At 36.1% G+C, this 15,818-nt stretch overlaps 1 protein-coding gene across 2 annotated transcripts in view; it reads right to left on the reverse strand.

The window, feature by feature from the left end:
• Nucleotides 1–12,734, reverse strand: part of PDE5A (phosphodiesterase 5A) — a 131,479-nt gene extending 118,745 nt beyond the window's left edge. Inside the window, exon 1 of one of the 2 annotated variants that reach the window (XM_068680596.1) lies at nt 12,557–12,734. The gene's annotated coding sequence lies outside the window, so the exon portion shown is untranslated. The remainder of the gene's footprint in view (nt 1–12,556) is intronic. The other variant, XM_068680598.1, reaches the window with a different exon arrangement.
• Between the last annotated feature and the right edge of the window lie 3,084 nt (nt 12,735–15,818).

The following is a 15,818-nucleotide window of genomic DNA, read 5'->3' on the forward strand; positions in this document are numbered from 1 at the left end:
ATCAATATGGTATCCCTTCTTTTTATGTGTTATTCACCAGAGTAAGAATTTGGTTCGGAATATTAAACAAGAAAAGGACAAGTTCTTTCCTCTGCAATAAGAGCTGATAGAGCAGAAGGTACTTGGCCTATACTGTAAAATCCCTTAAAGAGCATTACCTGAAAAAGATGCAAAGAAAATCTCAAAGAAGTCTCAATATTTAATCTTCTGCTGATCATGTGAGGAATACACTGGCAGAAGTCAAGGCAAGAATTTAATAAGAGGGAGAAGGAAAGTAGGGTGTGAAGTATACCCTTAAAAATTAGAATTAATTTTCTAATTTGAAAGGAACAGCAGGCTTTATTAGTGGCTTATAAACAACACTGAAACCTGGAAGTGACAATTAGCAGCAACCCACGGCTTGTTAAGTCCATGATAGAAGGTTACAATTCATATGCCATCTGGAAAAGGAAATTTGGTTGAAAGCAGCTCTTAAAATGAGCTCATTGCTTGGTGCTAAATACTTTTCTGCTGGAATGTCTAAGAACAGCAATAGAAATAGGTGCAACCATGGCTCTCAGAATTTTTGTCATACTCTGGAAATACTGAGAGGAGGAGGGTGACTGATAAGTCAAAGGTAAGAAAACATTCTGACTTGGAGGGTTTGTTTATTGAGCACCCAGACTTGTGGAGCTGTGGTAGTAAAGGAACACTGTTCGGCCAAGAATGAGGGATAAGAGGGATGGATAACAAATAAAGAGTTATTGTATGCTCTTTGTACAGAACCCCAAATCAACAAAATAGAAACTGATTAGAAAGTAAGGAGACACAAATGAAATATGAAGGCATAACTAGAATTTTTTTTATTTTTTTTTTAATTATCTTTATCTGTTTGTGGCTTTGTGGTTTTCCAGTGGTCTGAACAGAATGGGAAAACTTGGAAGCTACAGAGGGTGTCATTTCAGTAGTCAAGCCATATAAAGGCTGCAATAAATATATAAATAAGCTGATCAGTGTAACAAGTATATTAATTTGAGTATATTTTTGGATGCCTTGTCTAAACTTGCAGCCTAACTTATAGGCAATGTGTGCTTTGAGACTGACACTTGTGATTTGGTTGGACCATGCCACATACCACAGAAAATTTCTGACATTTTCCTAAGGAACTTATCCTGAATTCTCAGTGAGAAATTGAAAATAGAAGGACAATACAAAATTAACAATTAATAATAATAAAAAAGAACAATATAAAATCTGTACACTAAGTGATAGCTTGGTCAAATCTATGTTGATCTCCCACATAAGAGAATATGGGAGAATTTGTTTTATTTAGGCTAGCAAAATAGGAGACAGGTAATGGGTTTTTTATTAGTGTGTTAAAAGATGAATGTTATAAGATTATTTAAGCTAAGTGTTAAAGTTGACACAAAGAATTCATGGTGACTTAAAGCCATTTTAGATTGCAAAGTAGAAGAGGCTTTTAATTTTTAAAGGAGAGTCTGGGGTAGCTATCTTTCATTCGAGTTAAGGGTGGTAAGAAGGCAAGCTACTTCTGTGGTGGAGTTTGTGAAAGATGAGATGATGTGGTGCCTGAGGCAGCAGAGATTGGGTTTAGTGATTTAGGACCTCACCCCTTCTTGTCATTTTTTGTTCCCATGATAAAAATAAAAGTAGGTGAAGTAGGTGAGAAGGTGTGAAGGGGAGGGGAGTGTATTCTGCTCCAGTCTGCATTGTCAAGAGTAGTAATTAAATTCATAGTAACCACCACGGTGTAATTCCCTAACTCCAAGGGGGTGGGGAGGACTTTAAATGTAGATGCTTTATGCTAGAAAACAGCATAATCCCACTGTCCAGGAACTAACAGAAAATTGAACAGAGGTCCTGCCTTCCAGAATTCCTTAGCCCCAGGAAGTGTCCAAAGCGAATAAATTTTATTTAGTATTTAACACTACATATACAAGTAGCAGCAGCAATTAAACTTTCAGAATAATTACAAATAAAACTAAAATCACAAAACTGATAAAACTACCTGTTAAACACAGCACACAACCTACAGACCTATGGCATTGTACATGGCGTTGACCAGAAGCAAGATGTGGGTGTTGATTAGTTGTAACAGTTCTGTAATTAAAATCAGACTGCTGATAGCTGTGTCTGCCTATGTTTCTTTGAAAGTGTTTGACCTCATAATATTTGTTGACTAAATGACCACAACTAATTACAACTGAAAGTGGCACATAAAAGTCTGGAGTCGTGGAAAGATGTACTCACGAAGAGCACACCTCCTGACTGTGGGCAATGACTACTGTAAGACCCCAAACCAACTCTATTTTCATGTGCACTAAAGACACTATCTGCTTGCATTTATATTACGAGATACTTTATACAGCATAAGTCATCATTTTCGACTCTGGCTACTCATCTTTATTGTGGTCCTATGCAAAGATGTGCTGTCAGCTGCAATTCATACTATTAGTCATACTGTTGATTCAGCTAGTCATTCCAAACTCTTGTATCAGTTTCTTATGTCTTTTATTTGAATTAGTGCTTAACTAGTACTGTATTAATATGTGAATATATGTATATATATATATATATATGTAATATTTCATACTAATACTAGTACATGTTGCTAAAGACCTTCAGGAATATTTTAAAGTTTTTTGTTTGTTTGTTTTAAAGTTGTACTTACTAAGATTGTATTTGCTTCTATAAACAGTGGGACTTCCTAACGGCATTCAGCTTTGTAGTCAGAGTAAGGTGCTATAGGATTGTTCCCTTGGCATGGGAAAGACAAGAAACTCTAATCACTGTAAGCTTGGTTCAAAAAAACAACAAAACAAAACAAACAAACAAACAACAACAACAAAAAAAACACCACCACAAAAAAACAACCACTATTACATGAGAGTTATCTGTCACTAATAAATTCTTACTTGATGGATTCTTTCCTTTCTTGAGGGTTGGAGTTAGATGATCTTTAAGGTCCCTTCCAACCCCAGGCATTCTATGATACTAATTGGTAGAGATTTAAACCTGCTATATTTGTATAATTACGATTCTAGCTGCATGTTAATCTTGAGTATTAGCACATAAAGTTAAATGTTAGTATATTGTCTTGGTAACTCCTGAGATCTTAAATACTGTGACATGTGGTATATTAAAAACATACTATTTATTTAGTGTTCTCTTCTGCTTTATGCTGTATTTTGCTCTATACACTGTGACAGAACAGCCTGCTAAAAGAAATTCCATTGCAGAAATCAGTGGTAAGATGAGAATTTATGATAAAGTGAAAATAGTTAACTTGGAAAACCGGTATCTTACCCTGAATGAAGCATGTCTTTTTGACATACATTCTTGTTATCTGCTGATTTTAGCATTTAAGAATGTTTTGGAATAAGACAGGCCTGGCTTAAGAGAACTTGGATGAGCAAATTCTCTTGTGACTCTTTAGGAAGCTAAAGTCTGTGAAAGAACTTCAGTTGCAAGGAATATTTTCTGTGTAGAAGGCAAAAAGGAAAAACTTGAAGCCCCTATCACACACAATTTGCTGTCTGATATTTTTTCCCTGTATGTAGCCAGGTTTCTCTGAGAAAAAATGTTAATGGTAATTGCTTTTTCCGTAGTCGTGTAAGGATTTTGTTAACAGATGCTGACTGATTCTGTTCCGTGCCATTGGACTGGTGATTCTGAGTATTTGTTCTGGGCTGCCAAGTTATGAAATGTTGATGTACAAGCTGAGTGTGAATAAAAGTTTTATTACTTTGAACAAGACTTCTCAGCTAAAATCTCCCTTGCTTACATTTACCTAGATATTAATGACCTGTTAGTTTAATGTGGACATAAATGTCAGGTGGACTAAAACAGATCAGTCTGTTTCTTAGTTTTGTTCTTCAAATGTTTAATAGCTAATATCAATGGGCTTCACTCTTTTTCCCTTGATGCATGTTTACTGATTATGTGGTCACCTTTTTAAATAGAAGATAAACCCACAAATCCTATGGCTGCTTTTAATGTAATTCCTATGAATTATGATACATTACAGTATGTCTCTGCTTTCACCAATGAAGGAATGGTTTCACAAAGGGCGTACATGTGCAGAACTTTTTTCCTTTTTTCTTAAAAATTATATCTTTTGAATAATACTAAGGTCTTCAGGACTTTCAGTTATGCTGGGGGAAATTTGAGTTAATCCTGCTTAGGTATGTCTCAAGTTTTAAAGTAATCCTAGAGTATTTTAAAATTCTAGATTATACCTATACCCTTGCCTGTCATTCATCTCTTCATAAAGAAATTTATCTGGTAATATGAATAAAGAAAATTAGTGATATTGTCTGTTTTCCTTTTGTTATTCTCTCTTCTCCTGTTTTAAGACAAAGGAAAGACAAGTAAATACAAAGAATTGCATGCTTCAGAAAGAAAGTCAATCTTTTAAAGTCAAGAAGAAAATGAAATTTCAATAGCTTACTTTAAAAGATTTTACTGTTTTCAGCAAGATCTGGTTACTAATATTTAACTAAGATGTATACTTAAGTAATTTCTATGTAATCCAGAAATACCTAATTTTATGTCTGGCACCTGATTTGTACGTGTGCACAATGACTCTGTGGCATGTGACATGAATCATAGGTATGACATTGTGACATGCAACTTGAATTGTAAAGCAGTACTTTTCTTTGTGATTTCTCTTTTCAGAACTTCAGGAGCCCAGTTAGAAGCACAACCTAATTTTACATCTTTCCTTCTTCTGTACTGCTAGCATACATTCATTATTCAGTTCAAGTTTAGATAAACCAGATATTTTAAAAACATCTTGTGATCTGATTTATGTAAGGCTTTTTGTGTCTGGTATTATATTTTGCACAGAAATTAGGAAAGGTCATTTTAAAAATCAAGATGAAATGTAGCTTTTAATTACTACTTTTTCTGGACACTTACATGGTTGTTTTATCAGAATTGGCAACCCTCATCAACTCCCTTGATTGTCATGATTCTAATAAGAGGCTGAAAATACTTATTCTAAGAATAGGAAGACTGAATTTATTGCTATTAGAGAAAATGTTTAGGCAGACCTATTTACTTTGGTACCAGTAAAATAATTAATAAGCCTTGAAAACGGTTCCTGAAATTTTACTTAGTTCATCCCTATTAAAGTATGATAGGTGAGCTAATAAAGGGCAGAGAAATAAGACTAGCAGACAATATATAATATTTCTGGGGGGGTTGAGAGCTGCAGATAACTGTTACAATGTCTGGAGTCTGTGCTGATTAAGGAGAAAGACTACTTGAAGCTGTAGCATAAATTTTGAAAAGAGATCTCCAGTGTTACGTACGTTGCATATCTCTTCCACGTATATATCCTAATAGCATTAATGGATCAAATCTTGCAGAGAGGTGCATGTATGCAGAACTTTATACTCATGATACTGAAGTTAGCACTTGGGCAGGATGAAATCAATTCCAGGGACCAAAGAAAATCTAATTCTTAAGGCTACCTATACCTCTTTCATCATAATGCCATGTCCACACAAATACAATCCTCCACAAGATTTAAGAAACTTTAAATAAAAATAATGGTTCTTATTATTAGCTTGAAAAGCTTTGGATGTAAATATTATCACTGCTTGTAGAGGGAAGAGCAAATTAAGCCAGATCTTTGCAAAATATTTCTGAAGCATTTATTTCTTTTGCCTTGAAAATAGTTTTGGATGAAAGACTTTCAGCCTGCTCCAATTTATCCAAGCCACAGGTACAGACATGAGAAGCATATGAGACTTCTCTAGAAGAGGTCTTGCTATTTTAACAACTTAAACAATTTCCTTAACTATATAGAATGGATGCAGCTCAGATGGTGCTGTTCAGCTAAAATGTTTGTATATGTTCTCTGCTTAAGCATTTGGGGGCTGTGCTCATACATTTATTTAGATAAATGTACATGTCCTCAAAAAAGCTTTTCTCTGGTTCATCCATCTCAGTTGCAGAAAAAGATGAGGCTAACAGCAAGTTGTTGGTGTTGGCATGCAACAGTATTTCTCAGTCTTTCTCCTTTCCTTTCAAGGAGAAAATGCAGAGGCTTTTGGTTGTAGGGCAATGATCTAAACAAGCATGTTGCCTTAAGAGATGAAGTGATTCAATGGTAAAATGGAACTGGATTGTAAGTAAAAGAGACAATGAAATAGTAAAATACCTAATTCAGGGGAAAAGTGGGATAGAAGCTGACTTTAGGGAGATTTGTGACCTATGAGCAGAGCAGATGGATATAAAATGAAATGAGAACCAATCGGGCTGTGAAAAGCACAGGGAAAAACTGAAATCTAGAAGGCAAATCCTGTATCACCCCCAAACAGTCAGGCTGTTGCTGATCCTTAGCAGCATTTCTTACCAAAGAAAATATGGTTCTTACATTTCCCAGAAATGTAACTTTATAATGATCACTTGCATTTGTCCATTTAAAAACTGAAAAATCAAAGGCAATTTTTATTTAGGCCATACTTATCTCCAAGTAGAGAAGTATAAGTATTTGCTGCTGGTGCCACACAGCCTTTTCTAAGTTGTATGCAAGGATGGCGGCTCTCAACTTTGCCTATGTGAAATAGTCTAGGTGAGCTCTAAGATAAACATCTTGAGGCTGAGATACACTCTCTGGAGCCATTGGCCTCTCTGGAGGAAGACTGTGAACCTTCCTCCAAGTGCTGCTGTGGGTGCTGATAACACCTGGTCTTAGAGAGAAGGCCATGGCAGAGGGCAGCAGGGATGTGCTATGTTGGCCTAGTGAGTACAGCTGGGGTACAGATCATATTTGGGTGACTGTAGGTGGTTTGTGATACTCACACTGATTCTGGTGCAGATACTAGGCTGTGTAAGTGGGCATTACTTTCTTCAATGCTTCACACTCTTTGTTTCTCTATGCAACTAGCACCAGGCATAACAATGGGAAAGGGCATGGCTTTGTCATACAGTGTGCAATGTAGGCAGTAGGTAGCACTATCTGTAGTGCTATCCCTTGTGCATCTTGTATGTGTGCATGTGGAAAGGGTGTTGTTCCTGCTGTTAGCCCCATATCTCCAGTGGTTCACACAAGAAAGAAAGAAAGTCTGGGACTCCTTAACATGGTGTCTTTATTCCTTTGAAATATGACAGTATAAAAATGATCTCTGCTTACCTGACAGTTGCTTACATATGTATTCACAAATCTACTTAGAGATAAATATAAACACTCTTTTTTTTTCTTTCTACTATCTCTGCAAAGCTACAAGATAAAGGGAAACTTCTATTCTAAATAAATTCTAATTGACTACATCTACCTGAGGCACTGCAAGCCTACATGACACTGAATTCTTGTTACTGATGACAGCGTGTCAAGCAGAAGGGATCAGGCTTGATGTTTTCATAGTCCAGACTATAATTGTTATGAGATGAAATTAAGAAACACCTTTCAAGTTACACTTTATGGTAGAGAAAATGTACGTAGATCTAAAGTAATTATGAGGCCAGCCTTGCTTATACAATTGGGATTTTGGTAACCTTGAGTATACAGACATACTCCACACTATAATATGGAAGGTAGGAAGTCTTCATGGTCCTGGGCAGTCTGTAATAAATTTGTCTCATTTCAGATCTGGGCTTGACCATATCTTCTATCTTTATTTAGAGAATAAACCTGACCACATCTTTTAGAGAGACCAAGCAGCTGCCCAAGAAATTGATGTGTGCTGTATTGAAGTGCTTTATCTTATAAGAAAGCTGAAGAAGCTTCTGCTAATAACCCATTTCTAGCTACTGCTTGAGTGGAGAGGACATTAGATCATCATGATATAAGTGTCTAATTCTATATGGAAAAGGAAGGGAAAATTAGAGAATTTTTCCCCATGTTTTGCAGGCAATTGCCTCAGTTCCTGAGGAAGTAATACAATACATAGTAGATTGGCATTAAGAAATGAGAAATTGTTTTGAGGTCCCGAGGTCTGTGCAGACCTAACAATTGATTCTGAGGTCAGATTAGGCTCTCTTCTTATAGAGGGTACCTAGCAAATACCCAGGTCTACAAGCCACAGACTGCCTTTAAGAGAGAAAAAGATGTAGCTGATCTGTGTTAGCCTTTGTGCTGGAGAGCTATAGTGTCACATGTTGTTTTAGGAAGTTACTCTGAAATGAAGATTCTGATTTTCAGAAACAAAAAATACTTTTCTGATATGGAATTGCTATTAAAAAATTCATCTTGCTATCAAAATATCTTGCAGGCTAAATAAGAGCTTATTGGCACTGGATATGAAAGGTCTGAGATGTCATTTTTTCCTATCGTTGTGCCAAAGTTATTTAAGTCACACCTGAAACTAACAATATGAAACAGGCAGTTGTTGGCTATCTTGTAAGAAAGATAAAGCCCTATTCCTAAGTCTGCTTATGGATTTCTGGTTTTAATAACTAAGAAAATAAATCTGACTTTGCAAAACTGCTTTTCTTAATGTACATGGTTATAACTGTTGTGCAGTCTTTGAAACTGTATGGAAGACAGAAGTAGAACTGATGTGTATTGTTTTTTTCAGAATGCCTCTAGCTATGATTTTCCACTTAATAGAGATTTTTTTTTTGACTGAAGGACTAAAGAGCAGACAGATGCTCAGAGTAACCGATAGGCATCTAGGAAAATTTGAGCTCATGACAAACCAAAATCTTTTACAAACAGATTTACAATTAGTTTCATACAGTCAGCTACATTCTGATTACATTTCTGAGCACTAGAGGAATTCTTGGTGAATCCGAAAGAGAACCTCACCTTTTCCCAATATGCCTCATGTTCTGTCAGCTATGCAGAGGCAATGGAAAACATTTGTCAAAACAGATGGCAGCACTAGCCCCCCAGCCATTGAATGGTTAGTTCAAGGTCCAGTTAATGGCAGGTGAGCCAAGAAACATTTGGAGGTTTAGTTTAACATTGAATATACCCCAAAGAATACACTATTGCAATTCCAGGACTTCTTGGCTAAGGCCAAACTCACAATACTGCAATAACAGTCATTTCATAGTCTGCACTTCCAGCCAAAATGAAGAACTGCTGAGGTGCATGAAAAACAAGATGTAGCAGTTAACATGGCTTTCAAGGATTTTGAAAAGACATGTTCAACAGCTGGTTCAGTCCAACAGAACGTTTCTTACCTAGCACTTCATGACAGTCTCCTGTGCCATTTGGTTGTTTTTCATACACTGGGATAAATATTATCATAAAAGCAATTATGCATATAGAATATGCTAATACAAAATGTGAAAATATCTGGATTTTCTATTAAAGAATGTTGGCTTGTTATACCAAAGTAAGTTTAGCAGGACGGTTAGGTACAAATGTGGAAACTATGACCTGTGTAGCTGAAATGTTTGTAATTGCTGGCAGCATGACTACTAAAACAAAACCAGTTGCAGACATGTTGTCTTACATGCATCTTATGAAATGGACACTGGGGTGCTTTGTGCAGAGTTTCCATTTTTTCTTTAAAAAGCATGGATTAGGGTTTACATGGGTTGCTGATAAATAAGCAGGTGTAACTTGAGTTTGAAATATGAACATTGAAAATGCACCTACAAAGGTCTTTGCAATACCGATGTCAGTGCTTTATATTGACTGTAATACAGATTTTAGCACTTTCTTGTATATACTATAAAGGTGTTTTTCTCTATGGAATGAATAGGATGCAATGCTACTTGTTACAATGCAGTGAGTGCAGTCTTACACTGCACCAGGTCTGTCTCTTCCTACATATCCTTTGCCTGTATGTTAAGGAATTGGATATAGATTTTAAGACCAGGCCCATAGCACTGTTGAAGACATAAATAACCTCTTAGTCTTAAACTCAACCACCTGTCATAAAGTTCAAAATGTTTTTTCCTGGTTGTATCTCATTACACTCCTTTCTATGCAGTGCAGGGAATGTACAGTCTCAGCTTAAAATCAAGAGCAGGGGCTGAAAGATAACTAATATGCCTGCTAGTTGTCAGACTGTTTCTATTCCTCGATTTAATGTTAATGACTTCATAAGGATTAGTTAAGGTTAAAAAACCTACTATACTTCCCTTTTCTAGAATTTCCTGAATCTACAGGATGGACTTCTAAAGTGATGAGTTAAAGCCAAGTTACTGTTGACTGTACCTTAAGCTGCTAAACAACTTAAATTACTTTCTTTATCTTAAAGAATTGTAAAGTATTGATCTGTACTATATCCTGCATAATTTGCTTTTGACTGTGGAATGAAAGCAGGTACTTAATTACTATAATGGTGGTTTCAAATTAGACTGAGAGTACATATTTTAAATCTATCTTTAGTAAGATATGAAAATCTTGTTTTGAATAAATTATTCACTGACACCTGTCCACAGATTATTTTGACTGTCTTCAGATTATGTATTAATTTGTGGTTTTAAGACACATCTTTTAATACATTTTTAGAAAAGAGGAATAAAGACTTTTATAGTCACATTAGATGAGAATTTAAGAGTACTTGCTGTCTAAAAGAAGCAAAATGTACAAGTCAGGTGAAAGTTGTTAGTTGTAGCAAAGTTAATGAAGCTATTGTAATTTGTGTTACTGTGTCCTTTTTTCAAAATCTTAGCTCTGACTAAACTTGGGGATTATCCCCATCTAGAGTAAAGAAGTTCATGGTTAGCCCAGGCCTTTTCTTTGCTTCATGGAAATTACAGGAATCATGTTCCAGAGGCTGTTGGTGGAAAGAGGTTACTAAAGAGATCTCTGCCTGTTCTGAGGTGGTTGTTCTTATCCTTGCAGGGTGTTGAGGAGAGAAAGAAGGGAGAAACACGAGAGAAGCCACTTTAAGCTATTTCTGCATCTGTAATAGATTCATTCCTTCTGGCTCAAAATATTACAGTAGCTAAAAGATGCTGTAAACTGCAGCGGTGTGTTGGCAGCTGTTAGTGGCTGACCACTATTTCTCCACCTTGGAGGAAAACGTAGGGTTGTAAAAGGTGATATCACTACAGAAATCATGTACTTCCATGCTCACTCAGTCCTGGTGATTATTATGCAGTTAATTTGGCCAGTAAGTCATCACTATTTCCTGCAAACTGGAGATGGAGGATGTAGAAAAAAAGCTATTAAGTTTTGCCTTAAGCACTGAAGATCAGTGCAAGAGTGCTGTTCAGACGTTAACACACTTCAACTGGCATTAGTACTCAACTTTTAAGATAGTGAATATTCAAAAAGACTTGATTGTTCATCTGCCACTGATGGTAAAGAAGTGGGAGGTAGTTATTAGTACTAAGAACCTTAAGAGTTCTCTCGACAGATAACAGCTTGCTCTTGACACTATTTTACGAAGATCATTTGCTTAGAAGAAGCACTTTTTTTTTTAACTGTATCAGAGCTTAATCAAGTATGCTGTTACCTAAATATCTCTATAGAAACGTATCTGTCAAAGATAGATGCAAAGATCCAAACTGAATGGCAAATAATTAAGATTGCCCAATTTGTTTACATTTCTCTTTTAAGTAAGTCTTTCACTGTATAGTTTGATGCTAACCAGTCATTCCTGGACTGAAGATTTTGGAAGCAGTATAAACAATTTTTTATTCCTTTAAATATATTTGTTTAAAACAGAAGAAACCTATAAGTGATCTGTTTTCAGAAATCTGGCTAATGAACAAGGCATTTCTTACCTTTTGTGAATGTGTTCAGTACTGTACAAACAAAGAACAATTATCCATTCTTCTGTAAACCCAGGTGTTCTCATTTTAACCTCAATGACAATACATTTTATTTAATGCTATTCCATGACTACTGGTCTTGATGAGCTTATATCATTTTTGCTAAAACAATTGAAACTTAATAACCTGCCTATTTCATACTTCTATTCACATTTATCTTCATTTGACAGGACTTCTTTCTGATTTTGACTTGTTGTTCTGAGAGAAATGAAGATGGCCTGCGATCTCTTATTACACAGGATAAGCAGATCAGATAATTCAAGGTTTGATAGTGTAGTAAATTCAGCTGTATGCAGTAAGCCATTACTGTTAGGCCATCTTAAAGTAAGAGTGCAGTTTCCAATTCTTTCCTAAACAGCATCAATATGCTAGTCCTAGCAAGTATTTTCTCATCCGGTATAAGTTTCTGTTTTGATTTCAGAATGCACCATGTCATTTTAAGTTGCTAAATGGTACGATTTACTAACTGTTCTGAATAGACTGATTGTTGGCATCTTGTGAGGATGGAATTCTAGCTGTTCTTTTCCTAAAATACAATCAGTTCTATGAAAGTAGCATTATTCTTGTGAAAACAGCTTTTATGTATTTCTTTGCATGTTTATTCTCCACATTATTATGCTGGAAAACCCTTTATCTGCCAGAAGATCTTCTGAACACCAATTACAAACCATTCTGCAGTCCATACTTCCTATGTAAATACCACATGACTTTAGGTAGCAGGTTCTATAAGTACATTATCTGTAACCATCTTTTCAGATTTCTGAGCCTTATCACTGCTGCATATTCAAAGCATTGCACTTTTATTGTATTTGTCATCTAGTTATACTGTATAACATTTATCCAGCCAATTTACTTTCAGTCTTACCTCAGTGTTCACAACCTCATCTTGCTGAGAAGTCTTACCCAGGCTCCTTATCCTGAAAACTTGGGGCTTTTTATTTGTTTTATTAACTCCCATGGCTTGCAAGCAGTCCAACTTTTGTTCAGTCGGTGCTCGGTAGGCTGGTGCATGCCTCTGCACTGCTTGGGTTTTCTTTAATCAACATATGGGGTATAATATATTGGTTGTTTTGAGTCTGATGTCATGGGAAAAAGTGTTGCTTGAGTCAGTATGGAAACGTGCCCAGATACATTCAAGTTGTTTCTTCCTTGACTGTAGTATCATCTGCTTGAAACTTTTCACTTGCCTTCTAATGGTTATTCCTGCTTGTCCACGGGCTGTTTCCAGTCCAAATATAGTGCTACTTGATTGAAAAAATCTAAGAAGCAGTTCTCTTTTGGGCATGTGTTTAGCAATCTCGACTAAATCCCTTCTGAAACACCATGGTCCAATTTGTCATAAAATGACAGGGCTTGCTAAGGCTGTCCCTTTGGACATCTGAGTGACTTCTGTGTCTGCAAAGCCTGAAAAACTCTGCTGAAATTTGAAATGTTTTTCAAACTGTTTTCGCCCCCCCCTCTGAACTCATCACAAGGAAGCAGTAACCTAGGGTACCCTCATGATACACTTACTGAGCCATAATCTGGATTGTGCAACAGATTCAGGGTTGTGCCCTATGCTGGGGTGGGTTTTTTGCACTGAAGAAACCTTTCAGATATTATTTGGGAATTAGCTTAAAAGTACAGCTGAAATGGTTTTAGTAGCTTGGCAGTTTAGCTAAAGAATATTAGTCAGGGTAAACTAATGTAACTCTTAACAGAGCTGAGTTACAACAACTGAAGAAATAGCCCTAAAATTCTAGGGAAATCATTATACAGGATGAATAGATCAATACAACCTTGAAAGGCTTTAATCTCTCCTGACATGTATAAATAATGTGGAGAAATGAACTTTCAATTAACTTCTCTTGTTAAATATTTCTATTTTACTCTTTCTGCTGATGGCATAGTTGCTGTAAAAAGACAACCAACCAAACAAACAACATAGAAATCTGCTCAGGATAAAGCTGTCCAGAGATTTATCTTCAAATGTGTTTACCTGTTCAGGACAAGGGGTCCAGCAGACTTCAGAGTTTGCATGTTCCTCTTGCAGTATTGAAAAAACTGCAAAATGTTACAGCTTCCATTCTATAAATACCAACTGGGATGTTTCTGTAACTGTTAACCCAGCTGAATGGGGTTTTCCTGGGGACAAAAGATACCATGCTAACTTGAAGGTTGTCTTGCTGCCAGATTTTAAGCTCCTGTTATAAATCATTATGGTTCTTCAGAAAACAGATGAAAAATATGAATGTTGGCAAAAACATCCTTCACTAAGTTTGTTCCAAAAAAGGCTGAACTATTTTATATCAAACTTAAAAAAAAAAAAAAATAATCCAGAGTACAAGAAGAAATTTCAACCTGCCTGACGTCTGATGTTCTTGAAAGCCTAAGTATTTAATGAAAATAATTAGGCAGACTAAACTGTCAGTATCACCATGTGCTCACCCTTTGATAACTGCACAAACACTAAAGGGAAGAAGGGTCAGGATATGTCCTTTTCTGTTTCTCTCTAATAAAGAGTATCTTGGCAGACAAGGTCCTGTAACAGAACTGGATGGTACAGGTCTCCAGTAGCAGAACTGAATATAATGTGCTGCTTATTAGCTACCTAGATACTTTTTGAAGATAGGGAAAAAAAAAAAAAAAGTAGACTGCATTACAAAGATGTATAAGAAGTGGTGGTATGTGTAATCACCACTTCCTAAGTTTTTCATTTTGCCTAACTTTTTCCAGGACATTTCCCAGCATGTAGCCAATTTGTCTTGCAGTTTTCAAACTATTCAGAATTTCCTTCATCTCTTTCACTGAACAAAAAGAAATGACCATTACAGAAAGTGGTCCTGGTTTGCAAGTGCTGCAAAGCATTTTCTGGCAACATCCTTTTCTGGCATTTGAAGTTGTGCTTCATATCATCTTAGTTTCATGTAAAATGACTTTGGTCAAACTCTCAGCAGGGACACTGGTAATGTTTAACACAGTATCAAGTGAGGTCTATCTCAGTGTTGTCTGACTGCATGTGTCTGCATTAGAAACATTATGCAATGTGGATGGCTGGGGAGCTCAGTGTAGGGAGATCTTTGGTTGCTTGTAGCTGGGTATGGAGGAACTGCCGAAAGCTGCAAAGCACACAGTGAAAAGGGAAACTGAGATATCCTCAGACAGTACTCATCAGTACTCCCTTGAGTGTGTGTAGTTCCACCAAAGAACTAAAACCATGGGTATAGTGTTGAAATAATGCATATTTTACTACCTGAAACACTTTGGATTTGAAGTGAACAGGGAACTAAGTTATAAAACAAACATACACACCTCATTGAAGTCCATCTCTTCTGGATACGCTTAAACTTCATTTAAGATGATAATTGAAAATTCATCTACAAATCTACTCAAAACAAACTCATTTTGAATGTAGTCTTCATGTCAATCAAAAATGGACTGCTTTTTGTTAGCTTGTCTCATCTATTACATTTCCTTATCTCCTACCTATATAGTGATGAGGTGGACCATGTATTCTCTGCCTTTGTATTCACCTTTGTCTGTTGCATAAAGCGTATCTTGCTTAGAAAAAAGCATCTGGCCCTTAGGAAAGCCATTTGGCAGTGACAAGTGAGCACATATTCTGATATTCAAATCGAGAGGTCATGTCCTAAGATTTGTTCTTAGTTACTAGTCTGTATGACCAATGTTTTTAAAATACTGCTGGAGATATCCAGGATATTTTAGCTATTTATAATTCCTATTGTTGTAACTCTCTAGGGATGATTAGATTGGTTGACTTCAGTGGTGTGATAGCTATTGATATAAATAACTTTCCAGAAGATTTCCTTATGACTTCAGAACATCTTAGCCAGTAAAATATTTCTGAAGAAGTTTAGTTCCTGAACTATTTTCTGAAATTCACACCCTGCACTGATCTGCATACAGAAGAGCTGAAAGTCTTTAAAAGCTAGTCTGTGAGTGCCTAGGCTTCTCAAAGAAATCTATTATACTCCTAAGTCAAACTTTTAGGAGTCTTAAGCTCAAGAGCTTCTTCATTTCTGAATATTGTGCTTTCTGTTAAGTTTGGAGAAGATGGAAGAAGTGCTTACCCAGATGAAAGCCAAAATAAACCAGATGAATTGACAAATGATCAGAAGCAAATAACA

The sequence above is a fragment of the Anas acuta genome, chromosome 4 (assembly GCF_963932015.1).
Source record: "Anas acuta chromosome 4, bAnaAcu1.1, whole genome shotgun sequence".
NCBI lineage: Eukaryota > Metazoa > Chordata > Aves > Anseriformes > Anatidae > Anas > Anas acuta.